We start from the raw sequence: 7613 nt of genomic DNA on the forward strand, positions 1-7613 counted from the left end.
ACTCTAACACTAGCCTTAGACCTAAACCTAATCCTAAATCTAGCCATAACTCTAGCCCTAGACCCAAAGAAAAACCTATACCTAGCACTAATAATAACCCTTAGCCTAAGCCAAACACTAACTCTTCCCTTAGACCTAACCCTAGTCCTAATTCTGTCTTTAATTCTACCATCATCCTAATCTGAACACTGACACTGACACTAACACTAACCCTAGCTGTAAACATCACACTAACCCTGAAACTATACCTAGCCCTAACAGTAACCCTAAAACTAGCCCTAATCATAACAAGTCCTTAATTTAGCCATACCCCTAACCTATTGCAAAACCTAGCCCTAATCCAAGCCCTACTCTATCTTTAACCCTAAAGCTAACCCTAATGCTAACCATAGCCTTAACCCTAGCTCTAACCCTATCCATTACCCTAAGGATAACCCTAACCCTTATGCTAACCCTAGGCCAATCCCTAATCCTATGCCCATCCCTAACCCTATCCATTATTCTACACCTAACTTGAACCCTAAACCTAAAACTATTGTTAACCTATCACTAAACCTAATGCTAATTCTAGCCCTAACCATAAACCATTACCTAACCTAAACCCTAACCCTGACCCTAATAATACCCCTAGCTCTAAACCTGACCCTAACCATAAACCTAACCCTTACAATAGACCTATATATAAACCTAACTCTAAAACTATCCCTAACTCTAACCCTAGAACTGACATTAGCCCTAACTCTAATCCTAGTCCTAACCCTAACACAAACCTTAACCCACATCCTAGACATAATCCTCACCTTCATCATAACCCTAACCCTAACCCTAATCCTAATTATAACCCTCACTCTATCCCTAAAACTAGGTATAAACTCATCTTTAACCCTACACCTGACCCTAATCAAAACCCTAACACTAAACCTAGCCTAAACCTAGGCAGAACTCTAACACTTGCCCTAATCCCAGAAATAACTTAGCCCTATCCTTAACACTAAACATAACCCTAGCCCTAAGACTAACTATAAGTCTTGCCTTAGAATTATAGGATAGTTCTAAACTTTTCCCTTACCATCACCCTAAAGCTAGACCTAATCTTAGCCCTAATCCTAGCCCTAGCCCTAAAACAAAACCGAGTTATATCCCTAATCCTAACCCTTAACCTAAACCAAACCCTAACCTTATATTTAGCCCTAACCCTATCCCTAAACCTATCCCTAATTCTAGTCCTAACCCTATCCTGAAAACTAACCCTGACCCTGAATCTAACCCTAACACTAAAACTAGCCCTAAAATCATTGTAACTGTAAATCTAACCCTAACACTAGACCTAGCTTTAACCATAACCTTATAACTAGCATTAATTATAACCTTACTTTGTACATTAGCCATAGTCTTAACCCTACCCTAACCTAACCCAAAACCAAGGCTTAACCAGAGTCCTTATCTAGCTTTAACCCTTAACTTAAACCTAACACTAACCCAAACAAAATCGCTAATCCTACACATAACCCTAGCCCTATATTTAAATCTAACTCTATCCATTACCCTAATGATAACCCTAACCCTTATGCTAAACCTAGGCCTAACCCTAACCCTACCCATTACACTTAACCACAACTAAACCCTAAACCTAACACTGTCATAACCCTAACCCTCAATCAATGCTAACTTGAGCCCTAAACTTAAACCCTAACCTAACCAAAACCCTAAACTTGATTCTGACCCTAATAATAACCCTAGCTCTAAAACTGACACTTACCCTAAACCTAACCCTTACATTGGACCAAGCCATAAAACTAACACTAAATATATCCCTAATTTTAACCCTAGACCTTACATTAGCCCTAAACCTAATACTAGCCCTAAACCTAATACAAACACTAGCCCTCATCCTAGCCCTATACCCTAGCCTTATTCATAATCTTAAACCTAATCCTGGCCCTAACCCTCACTAAGCCCTCAATCTTGCTATAACTCATTCCTTTAAACTAAACATAACCCTAACTCTAACCCTAAACCTAGGCCTAAACCTAACACTAACTCTTGCCCTAATTTAGCCCTATCCCTAACCATAACCCTAAACCTAGCCATAAGACAAACTCTCTCACAGTAGCCCTATCACTACTTCTAACTCTAATCCTTACCATAACCATAACCCTAGCCCTAACCATTGTCCTAATCCTTGCCCTATCCTTAGCCCTAGCACTAACCTTAGATCAACACCTATCTCTAAATCTAACCCTAACCTGAAGCCTAAGCCTAATGCAAACACCAGCCCTAAGCCTAACACTAATCCTAAAATTATCCCTAACCCTAGCCCTAGCCTAAAACAAAACTGAGCCATAGCTCTAACACTAATCCTTAAACTAAACAAAACCCTAACCAAACACCTACCCCTAACCCTAGACCTAATTCGAGTTTTAAGCTGAACCCTTAAACTAACTCTGACCCTGACTCTGACACTAACATTAACCCTAGCTCTAAACATCACCCTGACCTCAAACCTAACCCTAACACTCAACCTAGCCCTAACCTTAACCCTAAAATTAGCCCTAAATGTCACTCTAGCACTTACATTAGCCATAACCCTTACCCTAGCACTAACTTAACCTGAAACCTAGCCAAAATCTGAGCCCTATCCTGAGCTTTAAACCTAACCCAAGCCCTAACCATAATCCTAGCCCTAATCACAACCATAACCCTAGCCCTAACCCTAGTCTAACCCTATCCATTACAACAAACATAACCATAACCATAATGCTAACCCTATGTCTAAACCTAATGCTATCTCTAATCCTATTTCTAGCCATAACCCTAAACCTAACCTGGACCCTAATACTAACGCTATCATTACTCTAACCCTAACCCTAATGCTAATTCAACTCCTAACTTTAGAACTTAACCTATCCCAAACCTTAACCCAGATCTTGTCCATAATAATACTCCTAGCCCTAAACCTGACCCTACCCTTAAACCTAATCCTTACACTAGACGTAGCCATAATCCTAAACATTAAATTATCTTTAAACATACTTCTATACCTGAAATTATCCATACCACGAATCCTAGTCCTAATACTAAAACAAACACCAGCACTCATCTTAGCAATAAACCTATCCTTAATCATAACCCTAACCATAACCGAAGCTCTAACCCTAATTCTAAATATCAACCTACCTCTAAACATAGCTATAACATTATCCCTTACCCTAAACTTAATAGTAACTCAAACCCTACTCTATATTTAAGCTGAACACTAACCATATCCCTAATCCTAGCCCTAATTTATCCATTTCCATAACCCAAGCCCTAAGACTAACTCTAACTCACACTAGCCCTATCCTTATTTCTAACCCTATTACATACCATAATCTAACTATAGTCCTAACCCTTGCCCTATCCTCAGTCCTAACCCTAAATGTAGATCTTACCCTAAATCTAAATCTAACCCTATACCTAGGCTTAAGCCTAACACTAGCACTAGCCCTAACCCTAACTCTAATCATAAAATTAGCACTAACCCTAACCCTAGCAGTAAAACAAAACCAAGCAATAGCCCTAACCCTAAAAATTAACTTAAACCATCCTAACACTACATCTAGACCTAACCCTAGCCCTAAATTCAACTCCTAAACGTAACCTTAAAATTAACCCTGACACAGACTCGTATCCTAATGCTCACCCTAGCTCCAGACACCATCCTAAACTTAAACCAAAAACTACCAATAACCCTATCTCTAATTCAAGTCCTAACCCTAACTCTGACTCTCATTCATATCCAAACACTAACCCTAGCTCTAAATACCAATCTAACCTTAAACCTAACCCTAACACTAGAACTTCCCTTAACCCTAACCCTAAAACTAACCCTAAGGGTAACCCTATTTCTTACATTAGCCATTGCCCTAACCCTAGCCCTAACCCTACAACAAAAACTTGTCCTAATTAAAGCTCTAAACCTAGCTTTAACCCTAACACTAACACTAAACCTAGCTCTATCCCTATCCCTTACCCTAAGCCAAACTCTAACCCTAATTGTAACCCTAGAAATATTCCTAATTATTAGACTAACCAAAATCTGAACCCTTTTAATAGTCCTGACTCTAGCCCTCATTCTAGCTATAATCTTATCCCAAATCCTAACGCAAACCCTGACTCTTATTCTGACAGAAACAATAACCCTAGGTCTAAACCTGAAACTAACCATAGAGCAAACCCTAACACTGGCCCTACTGATAAACTTATAATTAAACCTAAGCCTAACCCTAGCACTAAGACTAGCTCTAACTCTCACACTAGCCCTATCCCTAGTTCTAACCCCATTTTTTTTACCATAACCAAAAACCTAGCCCTAAACCTAGCACTAACGCTTGCCCTAACCTTAGTTCTTGTCCTAACCCCATTTCTAATCCTAACTCCAAATCTTACCCTAAACCTAAGCCTAAGCCTAACACTAACACTAGCCCTAACTCTAAGGTTAGTCATAAAACTAGCCCCAACCCTAACCATAACAGTAAAACAAAACTGAGCAATGGCCCTAACCTTAAACCTTAACTTAAACCACTCTAAAACTACATCTAGACCTAAGGGTACACCTAAATTCGACCCTAAACCTAACCTTAAATGTAACCCTGAAACAGACTCATATCCTAATGCTCACGCTAGCTCTAGAACCCATCCTAACTTTAAACAAGAACATAACAGTAACCCTATCGCTAATTCGAGTCCTAACATTAACCCTGTCCCTGACTCATAGCCTAACACTAAACCTAGCTCTAAATATCACCCGAACGTTAAACCTAACCCTAATACTAGACCTACCCCTAACCCTAAAACTAACCCTTATTGTAACCCTAGTTCTAACATTAGCCAATGCCTTAACCTTAGCCCTAACCCTACAACAAAACCAAGCCCTAATCCAAGCTCTAAACCTAGCTTTAACCCTAATTCTAAATCTAACCCTAACCCTAGCTCTAAACTTATCCCTTATCCTAAGCAAAACCTTAACCATAATGGTAACCCTAGACATATTCCTAATCCTAAGGCTAATCAAAATCCTAATCCAATCAATAGTTCTGACCATAGCCCTCATTTTAGCTCTAATCCTATCCCAAACTCTAATGCTAATCATGACTCTTATTCTGAACCTAACACTAAACTTAGGTTTAACCTGACCCTAACCCTAGACAAAACTCTAACACTGGCCCTACAAATAAACTTATTCCTAAACCTAACTCTACCACTAGCCTTAGACATAAATCTAATCCTAAATCTAGCCTTAACTCTAGCCCTAGACCTAAACAAATACCTAGTCCTAGCCCTAACAATAACCCTTACCCTAACCCAAACACTACCCCTACCCCTAGACCTAAACCTAGTCCTAGTTCTGACTCTAACTCTAAACTAAACACTCACCAGCATTGAACAGTAAACCTACATCTAAAACTGAACCTAACTGAAAATATAAACCTATCACTAGACCTATCCATAACCCTAACCCTAACACTAGCCCTATTGATATCCCTAGTTCTTTCATTACCCACAGCCCTAATCCTAGGCCTAAACCTAACACAAATCCTAGAGCAAAACCTAGGCCTTAACATAGCCCTAAGCATAACCCTAACCCTAACCCTAGCCATAATCCTAACTTAAACCCAGCCTTAGACCCAACCCTAGCTCAAAGCCTAACACTTACCATAAACATAAACCTAAAACTATCCATAAATCTAACCCTAACCCTATCCCTAATTCTAAACTTAACCCCGGCCCTAACCCTAGCTCTAAACCTACAAAATACATTAAACCTAACCCTAAACCTATTGGTAACCCTAGACTTAACCCTAACTGTAACCCTAACCCTAACCAGAAAACTAAACCTAGACCTAACCCCAAACCTAACACTTGCTATAACCACAATCCAGCTCAAAATCTAACCCTTACCATAACTCTAAACATAACCCTAAAACTAGCCCTAAACATAATCCTAGCTCATACGTTACCCATAGTTGCAACACTAGCCCTAAACCTAACATAAAACCTAGCCCTTACCCTACGCCTAAACTTAGTCCTAAGCATAACCCTAACCCTAATCATAGCCCTAACACTAACCCATGTCTTATACCTAACCCTAGCTCAAGGAAAACCCTTTCACTAAACATAACAATAGCCCCATTCTAAATCATAACCCTAATCCTACCTGTAATTCTAACTTTAGTCCTAGCCCAAACTTTAGCTCTAACCCTATCCATTACCCTTACCCTATCCCTAATTATAACCCTATCGCTAACACTAAACCTAACCTTAAAAATAAATGTAACACTAGACCTAACCCATAACCTAATTCTTGCAATAGCGTAACCTTAGCTGAAATATTAAGCCTTACACTAAACCTAATCCTAACAGTAGCCCTAACCAAAACACTAACCCTAACCCTACCTCTAATATTATCCATTACCCTAAACTTAAACCTCACCCTAATTAAAACCGTAGCCATAACACTAACCCTAAACCAAACCATAACCTTAAACATAACCCTAGACCTAAACTTAAACCTAAACTTCGCCCTAGCTCTAACCCTAGCTCAAACACTAAACTTTACTCTAACCTAACCATAACCCTAGCCCTAACCCTAACACTTACACTAACCCTAACACTTACCCTCAACCAAACCCTAGCACTATCCATAAACTTAACCCAAATTCTAGACTTAATCTAAACCGTAACCTAGCTCTAACCTGAGCTCTAAAACTATCCATTACACTAAACATAACTCTAGCCCTAGATCTAACCAAAAACCTAGCTATAGCCCTCACAATAACCCTTAACCTAAACCAAACACTAACCCTACGCCTAGACCTAAACCTAGTCCTAACCCTGAGCTTATTCTGACCCTAACACTAACCCTAAGTCTAAACTTGTCCCTAACACTAAACTGAAACCTAACCTTTCCCATACTGGTAAACCTATACTTAAACCTAATAGTAACACTAGCAATAGACGAAACCTAATCCTAAATAGGATTATGTTTGGGGAAAAGTATGGTGTTATAGCTAGGTTTAGGGATAGGGTGAGAGTTAGAATTAGGGTTAGGGTTAAATTAGGGCTAGGATTAGTGCTAGGGTTAGTGTTAGGGTTAGGTTTAGTGCTAGGGTTAGGGTAAGGTATGATATTACAGCTACGTTTTTGGCTAAGTCAAAGGATAAAATTAGGGATAGGGATAGGGTTAAAGTTATGGTTAGGATTAAGGCTAGGCTTATTGCTAGGCTTAGGGCTAGGATTTCTGTTAGGGTTAGGGCTAGGATTAAGGCTAGGGATAATGTCAGTTCTAGGGTTATGGTTTGGGATAGTTTTAGGGTTAGGTTTATACCAGATCTATTATAAGGTTTAAGTTGAGTGTTAGGGTCAGCTTTGCAGCTAGCGTATTATTAGGGTCAGAATCAGGGTTAGGGTATGTGTTAGGTTCAGGTTTAGGGTTAGGGCTCAAATTAGCATTAGGATTAGCATTAGAGTTACGAAAATGGATATGGTTAGGTTTAGGGTTTAGTTTAGGTTTAGGGTAATAGACAGCCGTAGGGTTTGGAATTGTGTTAAGGTTAAGCCTAAGGATAGAATTC

This window comes from Marmota monax, unplaced genomic scaffold (assembly GCF_021218885.2).
Source record: "Marmota monax isolate L192 unplaced genomic scaffold, Marmota_monax_Labrador192_F-V1.1 WCK01_AAM20220418_F8-fsc00062, whole genome shotgun sequence".
Classification (NCBI taxonomy): Eukaryota; Metazoa; Chordata; class Mammalia; order Rodentia; family Sciuridae; genus Marmota; species Marmota monax.